Below are 13,307 nucleotides of genomic sequence, written 5' to 3'. Positions count from 1 at the left end.
CCAAAATGTGTATTTGGACCTGATATTGGTGGTGTAAGCTTGTCCGAGCAGGGCCTTTGGGGCCCATAAGTCAACTTTTGCTGGAAAGGTTGATGATGTAGTCCGAGGAGAATCATCTCCTTGGCTGAGTCCAATAGAGATTGTATGACACGTCATGATGTTTGGGGGAGAGAGTTCTGGAAAGTTTAGTGGGTAAAGATATGTTTCACGCTGTTGTATAGAGAAAGAACATATGAGAAATATCAAGAGAAAAAGCTGCTACCACCGCATTAAAGACTCTGCACCTGCCTCTCTAGCCGCATTAATGGGGAAATGACATTTGAATAGTACCAGTTAGCCTTACAACTGTTATTTGAGGACCTCCAGAGGGCAGTTAAGAATAAAAAAGATCTGGATTATTGATTTGTGTTACACGTGGACGATGAAGGGAAGAGGAAGAGTGATATAAAAAGAAAAAGAGAAAGAAAAAGAGGGGGATCTTCTTCTTCTTTAATTATAATTTATTGTTAAAAGAAAGAAAGGCAATACAAATCATCCTCGGCTTATATCCGAGAAGAATTTCTATTATTCTTATCCATTGATTGTGTAGATAGTGGCAATCTAGCCCGCCTATCTGTTGTCCAATATCCATAAAGTCTAGGTTTCAAGTCCACGCTCTACAAATTTTATTGTATAAGACTCTTTAAGCCTGTGTCCATCTAGTGATTGGACCGGGTACTAATTGTGCACTTACAATTATTATTATTATTATTTAAGTCCAGCCAAATGGTTTTCACAATTTGGTACTAAAATGATATAATATAAAATTAAATGACTTTATTTTAAAAAAGTTGGCTTCTTTATTAAATCATAGATAATATATATAACCATAAACATGTCAAAACTATACTTAAATAATTATTTCAATTGCCAAATAGTAAGTTGAATCAATATAATTCTAAAAATATTTGAAGTGACACTTTTTACTTAAAATGACTTGATCATCTCTACCAACTTATTCAACGCATTACTGGAGGAACCATCTTCTTTAATGCAAATATCAACTCTCTCTTTCAAATTCTTGGCTCTTTCCCTCATAGCTTCCCCTTCTTTATCTATCATTAGTCTTCTTATAGCTTTCTCAATCTCACCCCTCACCAATTCATTCTGTAATTCCAATCCCACCCTCCATACATGGCTTACATACCTTGCATTCACTCTCTGGTCTCAAAAACATGGTTTGCATATCATTGGAATCCCTTCACAAATGCTTTCAATGGTGGAATTCCAACCACTGTGGCTCAAAAACCCTCCCATTGCGCTGTGCGCCAAAACTTCCTTCTGTGGTGCCCAGTTTACAAAGCAACCTCTCTCTCCAACAGTTTCTTTGAAAATTTAAGATAGTACTTTGTTGTTGGAACCTTTAATTGAGTCCGGCCCAATCGCCCAAAAGAAAGGTTGTTGGCTATTGGCAAGTCCCCATGCCATTTCAGCCATCTCTTTTTCATCCATGGATGCTATGCTTCCCAAGCTTACGTACATAACTGAGTTTTTAGTTTGCTTTCCTAGCCATGCCATGCAGCTAGTGTCTTCTTTCAATAAGCTACTATAGGGCGAGGCTGGACCAAATTTGTGCATAGGACCAATGGGGAAGTTTAATTTCGAACCTGGCATTGTTGTTGAATACGTGCCAATGATGACCGTTCAAGCTAATCCATGGTATTCCAAATGATTGCTGATGAAGATGTCCTCATTTTGTAGGTATCATTCATTTGTAATTGAAAACTCAAATTTGTGTGAAAACATAAGAACTTGTTTAAACTCCCAATTAAAAAATTACGACTAGATTGTTTTTACTCTAACTTATTTAAGTGCGGAACAAGAGTAAATGAAACGTAATAAACTTATAACTACTTTAGTGTATAAACAAGAATAACAAACAATAAAAGTAAAGCATAAGAGTAAGGGAAGAGAGATGCAACTACAAGATAACATCAAGTTATGTTATCGAAGAGGAAACCAAAGAACTCGACAAAAAATCTCTCCGCCGCCCTCCAAGCGGTAAATCGATCCACTATAGAATAAAGTTGGAGTACATGAATAACAAAAGACCCTCCAAGCCAAGTTTGCCCAATGCACTTGAGTCTTCCAAGCTCCTGCTACCAAATGGACTTCTTAGAGTCATGTCTTCTCTAACTTTCCGGATCCCGTAATAAACCCGATTTGCATCCGCCAAGCCTCATCGGCTTCTTTTGAGAAATCCTCAAAACTTCTCAAGTTCTAAAACACTCTATACACTCTAAATATGTGTGAGTTGTGTTTGGGTACGAATCTTCTCTCAAGATATGATCATGGAAGAGGGAATGAGAAGAGGGTACAATGATGTCTCACTAAAGATGGTAGCTCTCTCTCTAAAAGATGGGTGTATGTGTTGTTGAAAACCTATCTAGGGTTTTTTCTCTCTGAATGGTCTCTCATACTTTTGTGGGTAATGAGGGTATAAATAGTATGAGTGAAGGGTAAGAAAGTCACAATTAAAAACCCTCTAGGCAGAGAGTTTCAGGAGTATCTCGAGGGAAGGTCTTACCCGCGAGACACTCGTAAAATCGACAGTTTGGCATGACTCTTCAGCTTCCAGCATATGCTTCTTACATGGCTCTTTCGCGAGTTAGCTTCTTGCGAGCTTCTCGCGAAATCCACTTGTTCTTTAACTCATGCTCAATTCTTCACCAACTTAATTCTAAATCCAATACAATAAAATCTCACAAAATACAAGGAACAAAATTAATGCAATTACAACACTTTTTGTCATAGAATAAAGCCAACATAAAACATAGTTGTAAATCACAACTTTACAGTAATGAAAAATTTTCATTATTTCTATTCAAGGGAAAGGGTAGATCCTTAAACCTGAGTGGATGAAGGTTAGGAACTAGGTCCACTGAGACAGAATCTGTAATCCATTAAGATTAGTTAGTTTTAGTAATTTTTTAGTAAAAGCATGTTAGGCATTGTTATAGTCATTTTAGACATATACTAGAGCTAAATGAGTTGTGGCTGCTCTATGAATTTTTTTTCTAACGTGGTTATTAAGAGATTTAATTGTAAAAAAATCTAATAAAATGAGAGTATGAATATATTAACATTATAAAAAATAAAAATAAAAAAAACAAAAAACACACACACACACACACACACACACACACACACATACACACAAATACATGAAGTTTTACAATTTTCATTTATTGAAATAAAAATTCAACTGTGAAAGCTGAAATTAGTGTGAAAATACTAATGCTTGTTCAGACTCCAATTTTAAAATTACGGCTAGATTGTTTTTACTCTAACTTAACAAAGTGCAGAACAAGAGTAAATATGTGCGATAAACCGGAAACACTACTCTAAACCATATTCAACCACAATGAATAATAAAAAGAAAGGTTAAAGAGTAAAGAAGAGAGATGCAAATACAAGATAACACCAAGACGTGTTATTGAAAAGGAGATCGAAGAACTTGGCAAAAAACCACTCTACGATCCACTAGTGAATAAGTTGGAGTACACGAATAACAAAAGACCCTCCAAGCCTAGTCTACCCCATGTACTTGAGCCCTCCAAACTCCTACTACCAACAGACTTCTCGGAGTCTTGTCTTTACTAGCTTTTCAGATCCCGCAATTCAGCCTGATTGCATTCGCTACTAAATGACTCCTTCCAATGCTTCCTAAAGGCACCAAAACTTGACTCAACACTCAGATTGGCTGAGGTAAAATTTTGGGCTAAGAACCTCTCAAGGATGTAGAGATGGAGATGTAGGAGTAGAGGAAAACCAAGAGAAAATGGGTAGATGATTGTGGGTATAACAATCTCTAACTCTCAAGTGTTTTTGGCTAGGGTTTTTTCTCTAAAAATTGCTCCTTACATTTCGTGGGTAATGAAGGTATATATAGTTTGGGTAAAGAGATTGGTAAAAAACTTTTTTCTTTTGCCAAACAGAGAGTTTCGTGGGTACCTTGCGAGATGGCCTTTCTTGTGAAGTACTCGAACATTTGACAGCCTTGAATGACTCTTTAGCTTCTAGTTATGTGCTTCAAATGTGGCCTTTTGTGGGCTACTCTTCTCGCAAGCTTCTCGCAAGCTAGTCACGAACTACATTGATCCTTCTTTGAATCTTAATTCTTCACCAATCTCTCACACTCATCCTTTACAAATAAACCAACATAAACATAGGGAAATGATTGAAAAAATTACAGTCAAATTTGGCATGGAAATAAAGCTAACAAAGGCTAGTTGGAAATCACAACTTTATAATCTCCCTTTTGGCTATTCCATGACAAAACCCCTAAATAGACTCTAGACTTAAACATGAATTCGGGAACATAGGCAAAACTCACTCACACCTAAATCTAAAAGTTGTGAAGCACTTGAACCATATATGCCTGTATCCTAAAACACTTGCACATACCAAATAAACTTCATTAAGCACGAGACAAGTAGCTAGAATACTAGGCATGTATAGAGAACAAGTAAAATGCGATCAAGTTAAATAAGAGATATGTGAACATATAGCATAACTTGATCATATAGGAACAGTCATTAAGAAATGACCACAATGAACATTTATCGAGTGAATGATCATTCGGACACGTAAGCAATTAAGCGCAATGCACAAAAAAATTGCATGTCCAACAAACCACATGATGCATTAAAGAAACTAAAGCAAGAAGCAATAGAAAACTAAAAGCATCAAGAAACGGCTATAAAAACCAAGGAACACAAAGTACTAGAGAAAAACTACGTTTTAAACTAAAGTACTAAAAGCTTTAAATAAAGCACTGTAAATAAAAAAATAAACTGTAAAAACATAGGTTAGACTATCTAAAACTAACTATCCAAAAAATGTGTGGTTGTAGGTTAGCTTCCTCCTTTTAAGCCCACTGATCTCCCCCTTTCAATATGCACTCCCCCTTGCTCTGTGATGCTCTCCCCCTTACTCTATGCTATAGTCATAGTATTTACAGTAAGTGTTCTCCCCCTTTTTGGCACGAATAGCTAAAGGTTCCCCTTGAGCTTGCGTTGAATCTCATCCAATTGTGTCTCAATGGTGGTTAAGCGAAGCTGAACATGATTGTTGTGAGAGTAAATGACATTTGCAAGTCCAGAAATGTGATCATGTAAACCTTCCATCAAAGTTATCAACCTTTTCGAATGAGGGATAGATGGTCCCGGCTGAGTGCTAGACTAGTAAGGCTCGGGAGTGCGAGGAGAAGTTGTCTTGGGAAGTTTGGAGACACTAAAAGTAGCTGAGCTCTTCCCAATAGGAGAGGAATGATGGGAGGATTTGCTCTTTAAAGGCTTAGAAGGACTTTTCTTTGCCCTTTTCAGTAGACGAGTGACCATTGCTGCTTTGTGGAGAATGCAATGAAATTGGTCCTTGACGAGGCATGATCATTCCATCTTTAGGAGGAAGGATGCCTTTGAGAGTCATAATCTTCATAATGAGGCTGCAGAAAGGTAGACATGTTCTTACAGCTGACCTCCCTGTAGTTTTTTTCATAGTCTGAAATATGTGTGCACAAATGTCTATTTGAGCTCCATTGATCTAATTCCATAGGAATTTTGCTCTTCCAAGGTTAATGAAATCTGTGTTGGATAGAGGGTACAAGTTAGAGTGCATAATCAAGGTGAGAGTCTTCATCTCTGGCTAGAATCTTGAAGTACCAATGGAGGTGCCTGTGGAGGAGACTTCATGATGTGCTCCTAAAGTTTCAAGGATCTCAGCAACGGAAGCTAATCTGTCATCATATGGGGAAATGTCTAAATTTGTTGGACGATTGATGCGAAGGATCTTTGCTAGATAGTCTAGAGTGATGACAAAATCTTTTCCTCAAACCCAACACTTCAGTTTAGCTTTGGCGAACCATGCATTTGAGTAGAATTCTTTGACTAACTCTCCAATGGGATATTCAAAGCTACTAAACAAGCTAGCCCAACCTTTGTCCGCAAAGATTTTAAGGATGAAGGTTGTTCCCAATGTGTCAAACCTCACAATCCTTTCCACCACAGTAGAAGCATTCTTGAAATTGTTGTTAAAGGATTGAGAGTCCAAAAGATTTTTGAATCTCTTGTTGTCAAAGTTTCCTGATGATTGGTGCCTCTTTGATATTAGAGATGACGTGAGATCAATCAAGGGCTCCTTACCACATGAAGATCGAACATATAGGCATTTTATCAAATATTTAGAGTGTACACACTACACATATATGTTAAACAATGCATGAACACATGAAAAACTTGCCTAAAAACATGTTAAAATGCCACATGGGGCCAACAAAAACACAACCAAACACAATGGGACATAGCCCAATCAAGAAAAAAAGTAAAAAGATTTGACAAAAATTGAATTTTCCCAACCCCATTCAAAATAACTTCAACCCTAGAATTTTAAGAATCTAAGACTTAATCTAAGGAATTAAAAGATAAAAAGTGTTAAAACATACCTTAGAAAAGTCTTAGGGATGAAATCCAATGAGTTTTGGTTGAGATTTGAGTGAAAATATTTTTTTGGGTTGAGAGCGACATGATGGAGGTAAAAAATAGAATTTTGAAAAATAGTCACTATGTGCCTCTTCTAAAACTGAAAATCTACTCATTTCGCGGGATAGGTACTCGCAAAGTTCTTGTGAGTTACTCGCAAAATGCCTTAAATGCACAAGGAAAGTTTCGCCAGAAGCTATTTCTCGCGAAGAACTCGTGAGGGAGTCGCGAAACTCTTTGTGTAAAATTTTGGAAGAAATGTAAATTCACTTCCTCATTTTTGCAACTAGGGTGCGAGATACCTTACTCGTGACAAACTCGCAAAAATGCTTCTTAAGGAGTTTTTCAACAAAACAAATTTGGTTTTTTGGAAAAAACTTTCAAAGCACAAGTTATACACAAAAACACTTTCAAAAACAAATAAAATACTCAAATATTTTTGGGTTTGATCATCAAGCAATTTAGTATACACATATTACATATGAACACGTACAATTACACAAATGAAATAGGCATTCATTGAATATTAGACTAGTGGGTTCTGTGCGTGAATTAAATATGAACTAGTTTATAGTCTAGTATAAAGTTTCAATGATCAATTCAATCAAGTCATACACAACGAGCACGAAGTCAAGAGACCTATCTCACTAGTACAAATGAACGTATATGACCTCTCACCAAAGTGTTTACATTGATTGAAAGCTTTTTATTTGGCTTCCATTTTTCATGCTTTTTGATCAATACAACTCATTTTTTGAGCAAAGATGCCATGAAATATTTGATATTTATTTGAGGAATAAGCCTTGGCTTTGGCATCATACATTTTGAATATATTTTGCTCCACATTTTCCTAGTCAAACTAGTTTTCAAAGCAAGACTTTTTCAGCTCTTTCTCTTTTTAGAGATTGACTTTTGTAGAGCTTTTTGACATAAAAATAAATGTGAGGAAATATATAGGAACAAGTCTACGCATGTATCAAGATCAAACAAGACTATTAACTAGTCATTCATGACAAGTTTGAAGATCTATTTACAACAATCAAACATAAATTTCTAGATTTCGCTCACACTTAGAAATGTGCATTCATAACAAGCTAAGCTTGTAAATGCACTGTGCCATTAGTACAGAGGTACAAGGTCAAACTCAACATGTGATATACACAACACAAGCGATTAAAATTTTGAGATTTTTTACTTTTTATGGGTTTTTGAATTTTTAACACACTAAAAAACAAAGCAATAAAGTAAAATCAACAAAACAAGGTAAACAAAACAAAGACCTATAAAAGAAACATGATGACATGTGAGACCCTTTCTTCATGAATATACCAATGAAAGACAAATGAGGGTCACACTAGAGAAGTGAGTCAAGTAATGATACTGACACCGATTGTCGATGTTGATGAACTCCAGCTACACTACTTTCTCCTCCACCAAGTCATGAATGAAATGATATCGAATTTTGATATGCTTTGAATTTGAGTGTTGAACAGGATTCTTGGATAAATTAATGGCGTCTTGAGAAAACGCACATGATGTCTTGAGAAATCCTATAATCATGAAGAAGCGTTTTCATCTACAAGAGTTGAGCATAACAACTACTCGTTGCAATATACTCCACTTCAGCAGTTGATAATGACACTAAACTTTGCTTCTTGCTCATCCATGACACCAAATTGTTCCCAAGATAGAAACATCCTCTTGAGGTGCTTTTTCTATAGTCAACACACCCGGCCCAATCAGCATCCAAGTATCCAGCTAGGCAGTCATTTGAATCTCTTGAGTACCAAATCCCATAGTCGGATGTTCCATTGACATAGCGAATGATTCTTTTAACTGTCGTCATATGACTCCTTTGGGGCTATTGGAAAATGAGCACATACTCCAACACTAAAGGCTATGTCCGGCCTACTTGCAATGAGGTATAAGAGGCTGCCAATAATGCTCCTGTAAAGGGTTGGATCTATTTCCACACCAGCTAGATCAGAGCTTAGATTGATTGAGGAACCCATTGGAGTAGATGCATGTTTCTTGGAGTCTAAACCAAATCTCTTCACTAGATTTTTGGCGTACTTCTCTTGAGATATGAATATACCATCTTTTTATTGTTTCACTTGAAGACCAAAAACGTAGTTTAGCTCCCAACCATTCTTATTTCGAATTCCTTCTTCGTTTCCTATGAAAATTCTTGAGCAAGAGCATCAATTGATGAACCATACACAATGTCATCCATATACACTTGAGCTACAAGAAGAGATTTCTCATCTAGTTTGACAATAAGAGTTCGGTCGGCTTGACCACTTTTGAAACCACGATTCAAAAGGTATGACATTAAATGATCATATCGTGTCTTGGTGCTTGCTTCAGCCCATATAAAGCTTTCTTCAATCAGAGAACAAGGTTTGGAAAATAAGGATCTTAAAACCTTTTTGGTTGCTCAACAAATACTTCTTCTTGTAGATGCCCATTCAAAAATGCACTCTTCACATCCATTTGATAAAGCTTGAAATTCATGATACATGCTATGGAAAGAAGAATCCAGATTGACTCAAGTCTTGCTACTGGAGCAAATGACTCATCAAAATCTACACCCTCAACTTGAGTATAACCTTGAGCCACCAATCTTGATTTGTTTTGCACAACCTCACCATCCTTACCAGTCCTGGTTTTGAAGATCCACTTGGTACAAATTACATGAGTGACTTTTGGTCTTGGAACCAATTCCCACACATCATTTCTAACAAATTGATGTAATTCTTGGTGCATAGAGTCTACCCAATTTTCGTATTTCAAGTCCTCTTCCACCTTCTTTGGTTCAAAATGAGCAAGATAACAATGATAAGTCACATGATTCACACTATAACTAGGTCCTCTTCTCAAACGAAGGCCCTCATCCAAGTCTCCAATTATGTTACTTTTGGGATGATTTAGACTCGCTCTTGATGATGGTTTCTTTGAAGTAGAAGGCTCATCATCACGAGATATTGGAAGTTGGACTTTCGGTGGAGTGAGTGGACTTGATAGCACTTGGGTTGATTTAGTTTCCCTTCTTGATGTGGTAGGAGTAGTTTCTATTTCCAGTGATTGTTTCTCAACATCATCACTTTGTGAAGAGTTACCGTCATCATCATTCTTCTTGAGGCTTGAAGCTTCTCCACCTTCATCAACACTCTTTTCGGAATGGCATCATCTATGATGAAATTTATTGACTCCATGACTGACTTGTTGTAAACTCTATATGCTCAGCTATTCACGGAGTACCCAAGAAAAATTCCTTCATTGCTCTTGGCATTGAACTTCCCAAGATTTTCTCTATCATTGAGGATGAAATATTTAATACCAAATACTAGGAAGTATTTCACCTTGGGCTTCTTTTCATTCCATATCTTATGTGGTGTTTTGTTTGTTCCCGCTCGAAAGAAGATTTTATTCCTAATATGGCATGATGTACTGTTTCACCCCAAAACTTTTAAGGAATATCCTTGTTGAGAAGCGTTACTCTTGCCATCTCTTGTATAACTCGATTCTTCCTTTCCACAATCCCATTTTGTTGTGGAGTTTTTAGGGTCGAGAATAGCTTCTTTATTCCATGCTCATTGCAAAATGCTTCAAACTTTGCATTCTCGAATTCCTTCCCATGATCACTTCTTATTTTGATGATAGGAACTCCCTTTTCATTTTGAAGCCTCTTGCAAAGTTTCTCCATCTTTTCACATGCTTCCAACTTCTCTATAAGGAATTCCACCCAAGAATATTTTGAGAAATCATCAACCACAACCATGATGTACCTTTTACCACCCAAGCTTTCCGTTCTCGTTGGAGCCATTAAATCAACATGGAGTAACTACAAAGGTCGATACATGCCGATAACATTCACTTTAGGATGGCTTGACTTGTTTTTTTTTTTTCCTCCCAATTGACAAGGTCCACAAACATTTTTCTCTATTTTTCCAAACTTTGGTAAGCTAACCACCGCTTCAAGCTTGGAAACCTTCGCCACTTGCTTGTAGTTGGCATGACCGAAACATTGATGCCATAGCTCCAACAAATTGACTCGAGCACTTTGGCATGACACATTTGGCTTGGGACCACACCATAGCAATTGTCGGCAGTTCTAAGTCCTTTCAACACTTGGACACCATCCTCACTGAAGATAACACACCCTTTCTTTGAGAATTAAACCAGAAAATCCTCATCACAGATTTAGGTGATGCTCAACAAATTTGCCTTAAGCCCCTTGATGTATAGTACATTGGTCAACAATGGGAGTCCCGTAATGTCATTCATTCCTTTTCCAAGGACTTGAGAATGGCTACCATCTTCGAACGTGATGTAGCCATCTTCGTTTTCTTTAAGGTTATTAAAAAGAGATTTATCACCGGTTATGTGCCTTGAGCACCCCACTGTCAAGATACCACAAACAAGAGTTAAACATTTTTAATGCGGTATGAACAAAGAGACAAGCATGAGATAAGCATTCTTGTTTTTCAAAACAAGATTCGTCTTCCCTTTTAATTTTGACTGGATGAATGAAGCTTTCTCTTTAAACCATCAAGCTTATCACACAAATGTCTATTCCTTCTCTTATATATTTTCAATCAAGGAATTAGACTCACACAAACTATTATGAAGCATGTGATTTCTATGCTCTAAACATTTCAGCATATGTATGAACATTCTAGCATGTTTCTTTGACTTTAATAACTCTATGAGCTCATTACTAGGACAATCTCCGAACATACTCATAGAGTCATTATCACAAATATATGAACCACAATTCATGTTAGTTTTTTCCATTGCCATATCCATAGCAAGGAGGGATCTAGGATCACACAAGGATAATGAAATAAAAAAAGTGCACCCGCTCTGATACCAATTGAAAGCTCAAATTAGTGTGAAAACACTAATGCTTGTTCAGACCACAATTTTAAAATTACGGCTAGATTACTTTTACTCTAACTTAACAAAGTGCTGAACAAGAGTAAATATGCGCAATAAACTGGTAACACTACTTTAAGCCATATTCAACCACAATGAACAATAAAAGGAATGCTTAAAGAGTAAGGAAGAGAGATGCAAATACAAGATAACACCAAGACATATTATCAAAAAGGAAACTGAAGAATTCGGCGAAAAACCTCTCTGTGATCCTCCAAGTCAAAATTGATCCATTAGTGAATAAGTTGGAGTACACGAATAACAAAAGACCCTCCAAGCCTAGTCTACCCCATATACTTGAGCCCTCTAAGCTCCTGTTACCAATGGACTTCTCGGAGTCTTGTCTTCACTAGCTTTCCGGATTTTGCAATTCAACCCAATTGCATCCACCACTAAATGGCTCTTTCCAATGCTTTCCAAAGACACCAAAACTTGACTCAACACTCAGATTGGGTGAGGTAAGTGTTTGAGCTAAGAACCTCTCAAGAATATAGAGATGGAGAGGTAGGAGTAGAGGAAAACCAAGAAGAAATGTGTAGATGATTGTGGGTATACAATCTCTAACTCTCAAGTATTTTTTGCTAGGGTTTTCTTGTTGAAAAGCACTACTTACATTTCGTGGGTAATGACGGTATATATAGTGTGGGTAAAGAATCTGGTAAAACACTTTTTCTTTTTGCTAAACAGAGAGTTTCGTGGGTACCTCGCAAGATGGCCTTTCTCATGAAGTACTCGCGAATTTGATAGCTTGGCATGACTCTTCTACTTGTAGTCATGTGCTTCACATGTGGCCTTTCACGGGTTACTCTTTTCACGAGCTTCTCATGAGCTAGTTGTGAACTGCATTGATCCTTCTTTGAAGCTGGATTCTTTACTAATCTCTCACACTTATCCCTTACATATAAACCTGCATAAATACAGGGAAATGATTAAAGAAATTACACTCAAATTTGGTACGGAATTAAAGCCAACAAAGGCTTGTTGGAAATCACAAATTTACAAGTTAAACTTAAATTTTTATTGTGTTCATAGTATTACTCTATTAAAAAGAAATTTTTCTTAACACTTTAATTTTATTATGTATGTTGCATTACTCTATTAACAATTTAACTAAACTCAAAATTTTTTTTTTGGTTGCATTTTTGGAGTTTCAACAACATTATTTTTGTTGTTACTCAACTTATTGGTCTATGTAATTGTCCAATTGCCATTACTCTTTTATTTATTAACTAGCCATATCATTTTCGATGTGCCAATCACATGACTTTGTCTTTTAAAACAGTCTCTCTCTCTCTCTCTCTCTCTCTCTCTCTCTCTCTCTCTCTCTCTCTCTCTCTCTCTCTCTCTCTCTCTCTATATATATATATATATATATGTAGTTGGCAAAATTTTTCTTTAACTTTTAAGTGGGGTAAGTTTGTTATTGTACTTAAAGTCTTTTTTTTTTTTTAATTTTTTTTTTCTCTAGATTTAAGATAAAGAAAATTTTCTTCTAAAAGAGAGATAGAGAAAATTTGTTGTTGGGCCTTTTCTCTTTGTTTAAAAGGGCCAATGATATTGTTAAAGGATGTCATGTTTTGATTTTGTTGGGCTTAATTCCCTAAGTTGAAAAAGTTTTAAGGTGCTCATTTTTTATTTTTGATAGACAAAAGAAAAATATTTCAAACATAATATATATATATATATATATATATATATATATCTTTATTTATTTTTCAAGATCAAATGAACACCCTTACCATAATGTGGAGCCGCCCTTGCGAATTAGCAAACATAAGACTGTACTTGTACAATTTTACGTAACCTAGTCTTACTTGGATTAGAATTGAATTGGATTTAGATAGATTAATT

General features: G+C 36.2%; 1 pseudogene; it reads right to left on the bottom strand.

Annotated features, from left to right (window-relative positions):
- Window positions 1-966: 966 nt before the first annotated feature.
- Window positions 967-1,733, bottom strand: LOC142606167 (UDP-glucose iridoid glucosyltransferase-like; annotated as a pseudogene).
- Between the last annotated feature and the right edge of the window lie 11,574 nt (window positions 1,734-13,307).

This window comes from Castanea sativa, chromosome 8, assembly GCF_040712315.1.
Source record: "Castanea sativa cultivar Marrone di Chiusa Pesio chromosome 8, ASM4071231v1".
In the NCBI taxonomy this organism is placed as follows: Eukaryota; Viridiplantae; Streptophyta; class Magnoliopsida; order Fagales; family Fagaceae; genus Castanea; species Castanea sativa.
Note: the sequence above shows the minus strand (reverse complement) of the source record. Positions and strands in the feature narration are given on the sequence as shown.